The sequence below is a fragment of the Podarcis filfolensis genome (genome assembly GCF_964270895.1).
Source record: "Podarcis filfolensis genome assembly, chromosome: 14".
Lineage (NCBI taxonomy): Eukaryota > Metazoa > Chordata > Lepidosauria > Squamata > Lacertidae > Podarcis > Podarcis filfolensis.
Window position 1 is genome coordinate 35,306,220 of NC_139616.1, and position 15,262 is coordinate 35,321,481.

The following is a 15,262-nucleotide window of genomic DNA, read 5'->3' on the forward strand; positions in this document are numbered from 1 at the left end:
CCTGGTGCTGGTAATTGTTAAGCTGCCCCGGATCTCTAGAAGAGCACAAGGATGCATCACAACAAAGAAGTGAGTTTGAAGTCAACACTGGTCCTTTCCAGTTATACAACATCTTGGGCCTTTTCACATCTAGAAATGGTAGGCGCTGTTTCTCTAGGGGATATTTTGTTTGTTCTGAGAGAGGGGTGGGGAAAACACTTCTCAGAATAGAAAAGGCCGTGGGAGAGAGTGCACGTGCCAACAGCTCTTCTTAGAGGCTGGGAAGTGGGGAAAACTTAGGTCCTTTGGTTAAAAGAGAAAGGACCTCTCCTGACCTTTGCTCTGCTGCCATCCTCCTCCTCCTCCAAGGATCTGCAAAAAAATGAGTGAAGGCAGCATCCAAAAAGTCAGTTTCTGCAGTTTCTCTGTCTCCCTCTGATCACATGTAGTTGAGACCTCTCTCAGGACCATTAGAGCAGGGGTGAGGAAGCAGTGACCCTCCAGATGTTGCTCGACTATAGCTCCCATCATTCTTGGCCCTTGGCCATGCTGGCTGGGACTCATGGGAGTTGGGAGTCCAACAACATCTGGGGGACCACAGGTTCCCCATTCCTGTGTGAGAGAGAAGCCAAGTTTGTCTTCCAAAATGAAGAGAGTGGCAGCTGTAAAAATGGTGAATTCCATGTTAGAAATGGTTATGAAATGGGTTGAAAATAAAAACACCGACATCACAAGAACCTGAGAACATCAGAAGAGCCTGCTGGATCAGGCCAATGGCCCACCTAGTCCAGCATCCTGTGGGAAGCAGGATTCGAGCACAAGAGCACGCTCTACTCTGGCAGTTTCCAGCAACTGGTATTCAAAAGCATTGTCACCTCCAACTGTGGGCATTTAATGCATTGCATTAAAAGGTCATTCCTTTTGGATGTCCACAAGTTCTAGGTTTGTTATAAAAACTTTTCTCTATACACTTTCTCCATGCCATGCCTAATTTTATAAACTTCTAGCGTGTCAGCTCTTACTCACCTTTTCTCTGAACTCAAAAGTCCCATGATGCCACTATGACAACTTGATAATCATACAAATCTGTGGTGTGACCTCACTTGGCATACTGTCTAAAGTGCCAGCTGCTGCATCACACAAAAGATACTGTAGAGCTGGAAAAGTTTCAGAAAGGGGCAAGCAAAATGATCAAATGGATGGAACAAACACACACACACACACACAGGAGGAAAGGGACTTTTTAGAGGGTGAGGGGACATGATAGAGGTGTATTAAAAACTATGCACATGATGGAGAAATATTAGAACTTAGGAGCCACCCAATAAAGCTGAATGGTAGAAGATTCAGGACAGATAAAAGAAAGGACATCACACAGCCTATTGAATCCGCTTCCACAAGAAGCAGTGATGGCCACCAGCCTGGGTAGTTTTAAAAGAGGATTAGACAAATTCATGAAGGAGAGGGCTATCCATAGCTACTGTCAATGGTTATGTTATACCTCCACTGTTGGAGGCAGTCAGTATGCCTCTGAATAGAAGTTGCTGGGGGTTGCAGGTAGAGAGAATATTGCCCAGTGAGATGGGGCAGCTGGGGTTCTGTTGCTTTTCCAGCTTCCCAACACTGTGGGTCACTGCCTCTTACTGAGAGGAGGAGGGCTGAGGCACTGGGACCTCAGCGTGGTGCACTGTGCAGCAGCAGAACCAACCTGATGTTCCTTCTGTCATGCAGTAGGCTGATCTTCCTGTGCTCCATCCCTCCCCTTCTGATAAGTGGCAGTGACCCGCCATGTTGGGAAGTCAGGAGAGCAAGCGAGCCCTTGCCACGCTGCCTCACCAGCCACCAATGAGGGAAGGTGCTCTTTTGCTTGTGTCCTATTTGCTAGTTTCCCACAGGCATCTGCTTGGGCACAGTGGGGACATGATGCTAGGCTAGATGGACCTTTGGTCTGACCCATCAGGACTCCTATGCTCTTAAGACACCCACATGTTAAGTCCTCCTCTAATCCCCAATTATGGAGAATTGTATTTCATGGCATGACATCACCCTGCAAGGAGTCTCCCTGCTAGCCAGAGAGAAGGGACAGGGAAGCCCGCAGTACGATGGCATCACATTGTGCCTAGAGAAAGGAACCATCTGGCCCCAAACACATTTGCTGTTAATATCTTGGTGAAATAAACAACCTAATTGCTTAGCTGAGAAGAGAGGTTTGCGTTGTTCCCAGCAATCGGAAGCTCCCATTGGTAACAAGTGACCTCAGTTTCTTGGGGTCAAGCAAGCACCTCCCTGGAGTCGTAAAATAAATCATGGATGGTTTGGAAATTGTCAGGAGAGAGACCAGCTGCTTGACCTGGAAGAGGCACCCGATAAAGCTGAAATCTGCAAGGATCAAGATAAAGGAAGTCTTTCTCACACTGCCTCTGACTGACGCTAGGAGAGAGAGATGTACTGTACAAGCTAGAATGAATTTGGTCCTGGACAAACCCCCTACTAATGGAGGCACCAACAGAATAATCAGCAATGTCTGCCAGGTGGAGGTTATTAAAAGGAAAGGAAGGATGGTTCAACTGAGCCACACTAGCAGCAAAATGACATTGGGAAGCCTATGCCATGCCAAACATGGAAAACTGGATACAAGACCTCCTGCAACTAGCAGCTCATAAGAAAGTTCTGCTCCATAAAGGACATAAAAAGTCAAGCTTCCATGGGATTTGGAACATGTTTTTTGAACTCTTCCCTGAGTAATGCCCACAACCAGGAGAAAGAACATATTAGTTGAATACTACCCTTAAGTTGGGATGCGGGTGGCGCTGTGGTTTAAACCACAGAACCTAGGACTTGCTGATCAAAAGGTCAGCGGTTCGAATCCCTGCAACGGGGTGAGCTCCTGTTGCTCGGTCCTTGCTCCTGCCAACCTAGCAGTTTGAAAGCACGCCCAAAAGTGCAAGTATATAAATAGGTACCACTCTGGCGGGAAGGTAAACAGTGTTTCTGTGCGCTGTTCTGGTTCACCAGAAGCGACTTAGTCATGCTGGCCACATGACCCGGAAGCTGTACTCCGGCTCCCTCGGCTAATAAAGCGAGATGAGCTCCGCAACCCCAGAGTCAGCCACAACTGGACCTAATGGTCAGGGGTCCCTTTACCTTTACCTACCCTTAAGTTGCAAGGGAGAGTGGCTTGCTGCTTTCAGTCTTTCTTCTCACTCACTCCTCAATTTAGTGTGGTTTTAAATATGTATAGGTACTTCCAGATATCTGGAGTTTTAGATCAGGTGCCAGTCATTAATTTTCCAGGATTTTATGAATTCAGGGGCAGGGAGTGGATTGTCCCCAGTGCAGAAGGTCCTACGTTATTTTTGTTGTTGTTTTTCTCAGCAATTTTCAAGTGGTATGTGGAAAGAAAAGTTTAGCAACCACTGGTCTGCGTTGACAGGCAGTGGCACTCTAGGATTTCAGGCAGGGACTCTCTCCAGCCCTACAGGGATTGTACCTGTGACCTTCTGATGCTCTGCCACTAAGCTATGGACCTCTCCCTTTGCCTTTCAAGCAAGCAGCTTGAACAAGAGTCCAATCTGGCCGCCCTGAAATCTGCAGCCAATGTCTGACTATATATATGCATTATTCCTCCCTGGGCTATAAGTCAGTTCTCCAGCTCTGATTTCCATCCGGCCTTTTGCTGTTCTCTGCTTTCCTTTGTTTCTCCCCCTCCTTTGAGTTTTCCCAGCAGCAATGGCAGCAAATAAAAGAATTTTTTGACGTGTATGAAATATTAATAACTGATGCTCGGAGCAGTCTTTGCCTTGTGTTGCGCTGCACCTTTCTCCTCTCGGGAGCTGGACGCACTTGGCAAGGCAACTTCAAGGATGCTGAAGCAAAGGGGCTCATAATGGGTGGTGTTTGGAGTGCAGCTGCTGTTCCCTGGGAGCATCAAATACGTACGACCAATAGTGGCCGGTGCTCATGGGGTCTGGGAGCCTAACAGCAAGTGAAGCAGAAGCCAATGAGAGGCAGAGGCAACTCATTCTGGTTAGCTCCCCTATAAGGAAAAGCTGCAGCATTTTGGACTTGTCATTTTAGAGAAAAGGCAAGTAAGAGGTGACATGGAAGAAGTTTATAAAGTGATACATGGCATAGAGACAACGGATAGAGAATGGTTTTTTTCTCTTTCTTTCATTAACCTAGAACTCAATGAAGCTGAATTGTGGAAGATTCAGGACAGACAAAAAGAAGGACATTTTTTTTTACACAGCACATAGCTGAACTATGCTAGAGATAGGGATGGCCACCAACTGGATTGGCTTTAAAAGAGGATATTGGACAAATTCATGGAGGAGAAGGCCATCAATGGCTATTAGCCACAATGGCTATGCTCTGCTTCCACGGTTAGAGGCAGTAATGCTTCTAAATGCCAGTTGCTGGAAGCCACAGGAGGGGACAGCACTGTTGCGCTTGGGTCCTGCATCTGGTTGGCAAAACATCTGCATCTGTGAAAACAGGATGCTGAATGAGTTGGGTCACTGGCCTGATCCCACAGGCTCTAAAGTGCTCTTCTTGTCCCCATCATCCTCCCTGCTGAGTTCTACAAGGGTGAAGCTGAGACTAGGAGATAGAAGGCAGTTCCACCCCCTGGACTGGTTGCAAACAGGAAGGTAGGCAGATGGGCACTGGTTAAGGGAAGGCAATGGTTGGTGGGGCAGTACCCCATTTGCCCTAATACACAACTTTCCACTGATTACTACCAAAGCCAAACATATGAACAAGGATGTGCGCTTAGCTGGTAAAACCAAGCTTGCCACTAGGATAGGGATGTTTGCATTTAAAGGGAAAATCTACCAAATCCACACTTTTTGAAACAATATGCAAACTGAAACACAGCCAGCCTTTGAAATTCACACACCTCCGAATTTTGCAATTCAGTTTACCAGGCCAAGTAATGTGTACCCTCCCCCCCCCAAAAAAAGTGTGGAAAAATGCATATATTTGTGAAAATAACATGCAAGAACTGTGTTCTACTAGGAGAAACTGTTTGCCAAAATGTGCATGTTAGTCAAAACTGCATACAAAAATATGTTTATTAGGAGAAATTTCATAAATCGCTGGGGAAATATGGAGAGCTGAATTTAAGATTAGGAAAATTAGAAACCTGGAAGACTAAAACTGACGGATGTGTCCATCTTTCCTCCAGGACCAGCCTTCTTATGCAGCTGTTATGCAGGGCTGCAGATCTCCAACTTTCAGTTTCCATGTTTTTGTGTGTATATTTAAGGGTGCAGTTTTGATGTTTTTGAGCACGTCATTTTGACTTCTTGCTTTAAATAGCCATGGCTTCCCCAAAAGGATCCTGAGAACTGTAATTTGTTAAGTTCTCTGAGGGTTATTAAGACGCAACCCACCACATTTCCCTCACAAAGCTACAGTTCCCTGGGAAAAGGGATTGATTGTTAAACCACTCTGGAAATTGCAGCTCTGAGAGGTGAATAAGGGGTCTCTTCACAACTCTCAGCATCCTTAACAAACTGTGGCTCCCAGGGTTCTTTCAGGGACTGCTTAAAGTGGTATGATACTCTTTAAATGTATAGTGCATATGGGACCACACACACACACATAAGTAAAGAAGGTGGTGTAAAGTGGTTAGCCTATCAAACTAGGACAGTGCCTCTCAGTCTAGCCTACCTCACAAGGTTGATTAAATGAGGAGGGGGAGAACCATGTACACAACCCTGAGCTCCTTGGAGAAAAACGGAGATTTTAATGCAATAAATACATACCATCTTTCAATACAAATATTTCCATAGAATATGTCTCTGTGTGTATAAATATATATGATGAGAAAGGCCTTTTCTGGCTGTAATCTTGACCTCTTAACATATATCCTTCATCTAAGCATCATCTTGTCTCAGTGTCAGAGCAAAAGCACTAATAACAAGGGGGGGGGGCAGAATGGAGCTGGCAGCAAAATAGGAGATATATAGGATATCTATCATCTATCTATATCTATCTATCTATCTATCTATCTATCTATCTAATCTATCATCTATCTATCTATCTATCAGCCCATTTATTAACATCTACATGGAGACCTGACTCAATAGTCAATCTTTATCATATGACGCACACACAAATCAACATGCCTTGGTCCGTATCCTCGAGAAGAGGCAACAGCAGAGGTTGCATTTCAAAAAGCTGGGAGTGAATTTTTGAGTGGGCTGGGTTATAAGTATTTCATGAGCTGCCAGGTCACTTCTCTGGTGCACTATTAATAATTCACTCTTGCAATGCTCTATTTAGCATCTAAAATTATCCCTTCCTTTCGACAGTGCAGAACTAACAAAGCCCCGGGCCGCCTCTCCTGGCATTTCTCTGTTTTCCACAGCCGCCTCCTTTTCATTTCCAGACTCCTCAGCTACTGTTTGGCTTAGAAAAAGCCAGGCTCGGGAGGGAGCAGAAGAGTCCCGGCAGCGAAACGACATGGCCGGTGGAAGGATGCTTTAACAATCAACAGAGCCTGTCCTTCCCTGATTCAGAGGATGGCAGGAGGAGGAGTGCGATTCATTTGGGAGCAATTGGAAAACGGGGGACCAAATGGAGCCCATTGGTTGATAGGGTTTGATAGGCGAGAGTAGCCAATGGATATGAAGGGGGTTTGCTTTAATTACCTCGTTCATCACATTCATAGGAAGCTGTCTAATACTCAGTCAGACCATTGGGTCTATCTAACTCCATCTTGTCAATACTGACTGGCAGTGGTTCTCTTTAGGGTGAGTCAGATGATAAGTCTCTCCCAGTCCTACCTGAAGATGCCAGGGATTGAAACTGGGATGTTCTGCCATTGAGCTACAGCTCTTCCCCTAAAACCAAAGCAAGGTTCCAGTCCTCATGAGTCTGAATTAAGGACAGGTTTAATTATAAATACAGGAAGTCAGATCCTGGGGTTCATCAAGCTCAATCCTGTCCACAAAGACTAGCAACAGCTGTCTGGGATTTCGGGAATGAAACATTCCCAACTCTACCTGGCGACACTGGAGACTCAACCTGGGATCTTCTGAATGCAAAACAGATGTTCCGCCACTGAGCTACAACTCCTTCTCTGAAGAATCTGGCCTTGCTCATTTCCTCTTCCTTTCCTTCTCTCTTTCTCTCTCTCCTTCCCTCCTTTTGATGGGGAATCAGGCAGGTCTGCCATCAGACGAGTGAAGTCAACTTCACTTCTTCCTCGCAAGCATCTCTGGGTATGTTTACAACGAGAAAAGTCTACTCTCTAACCACAGTCAAACACTGCTCACCCTGCATATTGAAAGGGTTTCAGTGGGTAATTGGACCCTGTTATCCCAATAATCTGGAAATGCACAGGGAACTGTCCCTGGTTAAGGGACAAACAAGTAAAATGGATCCTGTGGTGCTTGAGGAGGTCAATTCCTAAACCTTCCAAGAGAAATCTCTGTAGCTGGAGCTCAGCAGCGTCTGGAGACAAAGGCTCACCCCTGCTCAGCTCCTATCGGTGACAAATCCACGCCACAGACAATGGTTTCTGGGCTAATCCTTTTATAGCTGCACAACCACTAATTAAGACTCCAAAGCCAGCCTGCCTTGCCATATTGAACAATGATGCTGTTCTAAAAGGCTCCTCTTGCCAGGAAGGCAAGAGAGGCCGCAGAAGTTTGGGAACTGGCTCCCTCTGGCACACACCCCCCTCATCAGTATGCTGCACAGGGCCATTTTACTTGTCAGTTTGGGTGCTGGGATGTGGGTGGCGGATGAGGAGGGTTGTTAGTAGCTTTGGTTTTCGCTGAGGCGGAAGCGTTCCCGTAAAAGAGAGGGGAAGCATTCTGGCCGCTGCTGCATTAATGGACATTAATATGAGGGACCAGGCTTAAAGGGTTTCCTGTCACAGGGAGGAGGGTGTGCATTGCACAGATTCATGGCACTCAAACTTTCACCGCACAGTTTGACTCCAGCCAACTCCTAGCAGATCCTTCTGCAGTGTCGTGGCAGTCTGCACGGTCAAGAAACAAGGCTGATTGCAGGTGATCATTCCTGTAGCTTCTCCCTTTCATCACTGCTGGGGAAATAGTCCTCACCCACCAATGCTCCCTTATGGTATATTCTATCACCACCTGCTAGCGATACCTTCTGCATTCTGCAAAGCCCTCTCAGGGCTTGAACAAGACATTTTGGCCTGGGAAGTAACGCAGTTCTGGAGGAGAAGGTTGCCAGTTCACTCCAGAATATTAACTGTTGAGATCTGTCATGTCTGTTGCAAGGCAGAATATGGAAAGCTCACAAGTAATTAAAGGAATGGTGATATAAAAATTAAGAGGGACATAAATGGTAGGAGCTGAGTAGCAGAACTTGGCAGTTGCAGCATCTAAGTTCATAAACACATTAAGAGGCTTTTTCTAATAACAAGGAATCCACAGTGGAAGAGTTATGGGTTTTGGGAGATCTGGTTCATGGAATCAGGAGTACTTCCAGGCTCCCCCTTGCCTAGCAGGTTTATCTGGCTGGGTGACTGTTCATTTTGGTTCCTCTCTGTTTCTTATTTTTTCAGTCTTAAATTCAGTTCTCCACATTTCTGCGTCAGTTTGCAATTAAAAAATCATCAGCAACTCTCTCCTAATATATCCATTGAAATTTTGCGTAATATGCATTTTTCACAAAGCAGTTTTCCTCAGTATAATACCAGTTTATGTTCTTTTCATTTACCGTATTTTTCGCTCTATAAAACGCACCAGACCACAAGACGCACCTAGTTTTGGGAGGAGGAAAACAAGAAAAAAAATATTCTGAATCTCAGAAGCCAGAACAGCAAGAGGGATCGCTACGCAGTGAAAGCAGCAATCCCTCTTGCTGTTCTGGCTTCTGGAATAGCTGTGCAGCCTGCATTCGCTCCATAAGACGCACACACATTTCCCCTTACTTTTTAGGAGGGAAAAAGTGAGTCTTATAGAGCGAAAAATACGGTATATGCATGCTTTACCCCAGTATGTACACCTTACTTGGAGGCAGAACTCCATTGCAAAATTCAAGGAAGTGCAAATTTCAAAGGAGGGATATGTTTCCATTCATGTATTGTTTCACAAAGCAGAAGTTGGATGGCTATCTGTCATGTATGCTTTAGCTGAATTTCCTGCACTACAGGGGGTTGGACTAGATGACCCCCAAGGTCCCTTCCACCTCTGCAAGCCTATGATTCCATGATTTTATGTGAACTAAATCAAATTTCTCTCCCATGTCCTTTAATCAGAAGTGGATAATCACTATGAATTTCTATTCAAAATGTCCTGGAGTGCCGGTAGAGCATCACTCTGCGGCACTGGCAATATTTTAAATAGCAGTTTGCATCTGTCTGCCACCCAACAATTGGGGTGGTGGCAGTGCCAATCAGGCTGGCCAAGTCACTGGGGCTCCAGGAAGCTGCATAGAGTCACTTTCAGTCAAGATGCAATGATCACCTATTCCATGATCAGCTGGGTGCCTGTGAGCCAGGGATGGGAAACAACCTCAGGCCCAGGTGCCAGATGCATCCAAGCCTACCTGGCCCTTGGGACCCTCCCCAGACCACCCCACCCCCAGCTGGTCCTGCTTCCCACCCTCCTCAAGTGTTTTTGCCTGGCTGCAATGAGTCCTCGAACCCTGATCAAGTTTCTTGCTCGCCTGGATGGAGGATAGGGAAGGGTGCATGTATACAAACTAGCCTGCTTTAGAAAAGCAAAATTTACATGCATTGCTCTGCCCTCTTTTACCTTTGACTCCACCTACTCCTGGCATGTGGCCCCCAGAGGGTGCCAAGAAAGGAATGTGGCCCTCCAGATGAAAATGGTTCCCCATGTCTGCTATATCCATGGGAAATGACTGCCAAGGGCACTGGGTAGCTGCAGAGTATTATGCCTGAATTCGGTCTAGCAGCCAGGCTGGGTTTCATGATGAGGCAGCAGTCACCAAAACAAGACTGTAGGAAGCCGTTCAAGCATTGCTTTTGCCAGATAGGGTTTAACCCCCCGGAAAGCAGATCCCCCCCCCTTCAGTCCTCTAGGCTGAATGTGGGATCTCAGCCTCCCCTTTTTTCACAATAACTCTCCTCGCTTCCCAGCAAAGAGGCACAATAGCTGTATCGCCTGGGCTCCTGGCCTGGCTGGGCTCATTTGCATCTCAATATTCGGCCTGTTCTTTCCTCGCTCACCAATTTCACAGCAAGCCTGTTGTTTTAGCTGCGCTGGGAACAGCGTCTGTCCATCCGGTGCTCAGGAAGGCGTTCTGCCTTGGGTGAGCCTTTGCAGCAGCACTGAACCAGGGGGGAGTTGTGGTCCATCAGATTCAAGACCTCACAGTGGTGGGTGAGAGGGGGTAGCACATCATGGTCCCCATGTCATAAGAATGTATGGCATACCCTCTCACATTCCTCAGATGACAATAGGGACATTTCTCACTCCCCACAACTGACCCTCCTTAACTCCCCATTTTTGTGGGTCCCCCGGCAGAATATTTGTTATCAGAAGAAGGGTGAGTGCCACCACCACTTCACTAATGGGACACAGCACACACGTCCTCCACCATCCTGAGAAAACCCCTTTATCCCAGTTTTATCTTATTCTTACGTAGATTTACAGAGAGAAATACACACCAATAAATAAAATTTAGAAAGAGGCAAGATTAGACACGGATACGCAAAGTATCTTTTTTCACATCAAGACTCCTTGCACTCTGCTCCGCTCTTCCTTTCTCCCCAACCAAGGCAGCTGTGCTCTCTGCCTGCACCTCAGAGCCAGTGTGTGACATGGGGCTAGGCCTCAGCAGTAGCATCCTCTCCTCCTCCTTGCCCACTCTCCAGCAGCCACCATGAGCTCCCCAAGGGAGGATACCAGCAGCGGCCATGGAGAGGCAACAGGATGTTGCCTTGCCACCGCCATCGCTCGGGACAAGCACTGGTTCATCCATCTCCCTGAGCTTGGTTACGCCAGCACTGGCAGGGGAAATGGAGACATTCCAGGATCAAATCAGAAGCCGGGATGGCTTTCATAGTTCCGGGACTGTCCCTGAAAAATCAGGACACTTGGAGGGTATGGTATGGGGGACATAAAGGCCAAGATGCAGCATGTGAAAAGACTCCAGGAAGTTGTTGTTGCTTTTTAAAGTGAATGTGTTATAGGGCTTTTTTTGAGGAGCATTTAGAACCACAATTTTGGTGGCCTGGTGAGAGCAGAGAGGCCAGAAGGGTCACATTTGGCCCTGGGCCGGAGGTTCCCAACCCCTGTTTCATACATCAAGTGCCCATGTGCCATGGTATATTCTGCATTTGAAAGGCTGTCCAGTCCAAGCTGGCGGACTTTAAAGATAAAAGGGGAGGGGTTCAGGGGCCTTGAAGTTGCCCATGGCAGACTAAGCAGGTGCACAGGTCACCAGGTCATATTTGCCACTTCCCTGCATAGGCAGATTTAAGGGAGCGCAACCAGTTCACTTGCACTGGATGCTGAGCCAAGAGGGTCTTGCAGGAGGCGCTGCAACAACAACAAACAACGGAAGGTGAGTGGCAGGGGGCACCAAATTTTGGTGTCACATAGGGTGCCATTGATATTTTAAAGCCCAAAGCCCATCACTGTTCCCTGCTGTATCACTGGGTTGTATAAAAGTGCTGGTCCTACTCAGAATAGACCTACTGAAACTAACAGATATGCCTATCCCAGGAGTCACTAATTTCAAACGTTATTTAAGGCAGCAAAGGAGGATGGACTGTTGACAATTGCCCAATGGGCAGGGTGAAAGCCTGCAATCCTAAGCAACCTTACTGTGAATTTCAGTTGTGCTGAATCCAATGGAACATATTTCCAAGTAGGGATAGGGGATAAATTTAATTCAGTTCACATTTAAAGGCAAACCTACTTGATTTGAACTTTCCAAAACAAGAGGCAAATTGTAACATAGACATCCTTCAAGATTCACACTTCCCAGGATTTTGTAATGCAGTTCCCCAGATGAGTAATGTGTAAATCCATATACTATAGGAAAGTGCATAAATGCATGTATTAGTGAAAAGAACTTACAAAATGCATTATATTAGGGGAATGTGTTTTGCAAAAATGTGCAGATTTGAATAAATCTGCTCTAAGATGCTGATAAAATCACAAACTGATGTGGCAGTATGGAGGACTGAACTTAAAATTGGGCGAGAAACAGAGAGAAGTCATAATGGACTGATTTGAACATTCTTATTTCTAAGTGTCTGTGGTTAGGATGAGGTTAGTGTGCCACCGCCAACCAGCAGGGGGCACTTGGTCCTTTTCTAATTCATCAGTACAAAAAGATGTGCCATGACTAAGCCATGAATGGATTAACCACAATGCTAACTAAGCTCTAGAGCTGACCTCCCAGGCAAACTGAAGCCCCTGCTGGGGCATCAGTGCATGGGCTGGCCTGGATAATATTTTCCCCCAGTCTGGCCCACATGCTCCATGCAGAGAGCTCACATTCTTATGCCAATTGGGATGAGCAAAACACAACACCACTTGATCAATTTTCTTAATAATCAACCATGTCTTTTTGGCCTAGGCACATTGAATGCTGTGCAATTAAGCCATATTAGAACACTAGACATGTGGGGATGTTGCAGATGGGACAGGGAAGGTGGGAGAGCAAGTGTGTGTCTCTGTAGGAAAGAGCTGTAGCTCAGGGAGCACCTAGTGCGCATGCAAGCCGCGTTGGTATCTCCAAGTAGAGCTGGGACAAACTCCAGTCTAGAACAGGAGAGACTAGAACCACTGCCAGCCAACATAGTAGATGAGGGGTGTGGGGACAATTTTCAGTCTGAAGGTCACATTCCATTGTGGACAACCTTCTGAGGCCCAAAGGATGGGTGGGGCCAGATGCAAAAAGGAGCAGAGCAATAGAAGAGCCCTGCTGGATCAGGACCATGGCCCACCCAGTCCAACATCTTGTTCTTACAGTGGCTAACCAGATGCCCATGGGAAATCCACAAGCGGGACCTGAGCACAACAGCAATCTCTTCACTAGTGATTCCCATCAACTGGTATTCAGAGGCATACTGTCTCTGACAGTGGAGGGAGAAAACACAGCCTCCTTATCCTCAGTGAATTTCTCTAACTCTCTTTCTTTTGTCTGTCCTGAATCTTCCAACATTCAGTTTCATTGGATGTCCACGAGTACTAGTGTTAATGAGAGAGGGAGAAAAATTACCCAATGACAACTTGACATTTTTGGTGCTCTTATTATTCAGGGAATTGGCTGTGTTTACTTCCAAGGGATGTTGCATCCACATTTTGATTACTCCTACTCAACGAATAATATCCTTAAAATAATCATGCAATAATATCCTTACGCTGTAGAATGTTGTTGCTTTGCAAAGGTAATGATTACCTTTTTAAGGTCAAACAACACTTTCAATTTCCTGCTCAGTACCTTCCTTTGCCCTCTACTTTGCCTGAATGTAATACTTAACCAGCCTTGAGAGATGTTAAGGTTTTGCAGGGTATGGGCCTATCCAGATTGATGTTTTATTGCAGGGGTATTATGCAACACGTTCTTGTAATCCCAATAGTGCATTAATGATGGGTTTATTCTGTTTTAGTTTGCTCTGTGATGCTTCCCTAATGCTATAACATATTATTGCTATCCAGAAGGCCTGCAGAGCAACAAACGTGGGACAAAAATAAACCAGATTTGTGGTATAAAAAGTTACAGGATTTCCAGTTATGCGATATGCACTGATCAGAACTGAAGCCCCCAAACTTTTGCAGATGCAAGCAGTATTGAAAGCCGGATTATCTATGACCATCCCAATAACATTATGGAAACATAACGAATACAGAATTAAAAGGATTTCTGAGGAGCCTGTGTCACTGACATTTTTAAGATCTGCTTGTGCTGCTTGGCAGTCTTGCTGTGTGTGTTTTTTTAACAGTTTCTGTTGTCTAATTTGTTGTTCATGCTGCGTTTGTTTTTTTATTAGGTTTGAATTGTATTTTACTCTTTTCACAGAAAGCCACCACAAGGAGTCTGGTTACAGGGAAGCATATACATGTTGTAAACAAATAACCAACAACACTTAATAGAATTAAGGGATAAATTGTTATCAAAGCCTTTCTAACCTCAGCTTATGATATCTCTGATGTTCCATGGAGCTGTGCAATGCGAAACAAGGATCCCCTCTATTGTGTCTGTTGAGCCCTTGGATGAGCTGCAATAAAGGACAATCCTTTTTACATGAAGGATGGCTTTTGAAATAAGGGACATCTGGCAACCCAACTGGGGAATCTCCCCTGCTGTAATAATAATCTCTTGTCCAGGCGGTGTTGTTGCAAACCGTAAATGAGGGTCTCTGCTCATCTTGAGAGTCCAGGGCTGCATGTAATCTATTCCCACCTCCTTTTGATTCTACCTTTAAAAAAACCCCAAACAGTTCTTTCAGATTTTTGATGTGTCATAAGTATAAGATAAAAGCAAATAATAAAAATAACAAGCCATCAGCGTTATTTATTTAGGAGAGTGATTCACCTAATGCTTTGAAATATAATTGATTGACCAGCTGGGGCACTGCTTGGAATGAATTCCAGAGGGGTAGCAGTGGCAGTCTGCTGCAATTAAAAGCGGGGGGGGGGGGAGCTTGATTTGTCAAATATTATGCACAGTTACTGGGAAGTAAGCTTAGTGAAGCTTCTCCTTGAAAATTAGCCCCACTGATCAGTGGGACTTGCACCTTGTTGATCTGCACTGGCAGGCTGCTGCAATCCTATGAATAAACCCTACTGCACATAAAATAGAATAATGTAGTTTACTTTGGAGCACCGGAAGTTGGGTGGGACCTTAAAGAATTCACACAGCTGCACTGTCTTTACACGTTTCCTCAGAAGTAAGCCCCACTGGATTCAATGGGGCTTTCTCCCAGGCAAGCAGCCATGGTAGGACGGATCGCCACCACAGTGTGTCATAAGCTGCCTAGTAAATATAATAATAATAATAAATGAGGAAATGCTTCATTACTGATGACGAGAGCTCTGCACTTCCAAGAAACCAATGCCGCAATAGATCTCGTTAGTCTTTTAAAGTGCCCAATCTTATTTCTATTCCCTATAAAACACGGTTCGCCCTCGCATATAAACTCTCACTCACTCTCTGTCTCTGACAGAGTATAGCCAAATCCCAATCCAGGCAAGAGTAGGCAGGTGAGCGGCGCGTCCTTTCCCTCACGCGCCGGCACCACAACTCCCAGTGAGTTTTGCGCTAACTCGGGCGCTGCCGTCAGTGAACGGAGCCGGCGCGTTGCGTGTCGGGA

General features: G+C 45.8%; 1 long non-coding RNA gene across 2 annotated transcripts; it reads right to left on the reverse strand.

Annotated features, from left to right (window-relative positions):
- Window positions 1-336: 336 nt before the first annotated feature.
- LOC310749028 lies at window positions 337-15,203 on the reverse strand. Of its 2 annotated transcripts, none has more exons than XR_014541439.1 (3): window positions 15,100-15,203; window positions 14,079-14,368; window positions 337-351 (listed from the first exon to the last, which is right to left on the reverse strand). It is a non-coding gene; the product is annotated as an uncharacterized lncRNA (long non-coding RNA). The 2 variants fall into 2 exon arrangements; XR_014541440.1 differs by lacking the exon at window positions 337-351 and adding an exon at window positions 11,397-11,474.
- Between the last annotated feature and the right edge of the window lie 59 nt (window positions 15,204-15,262).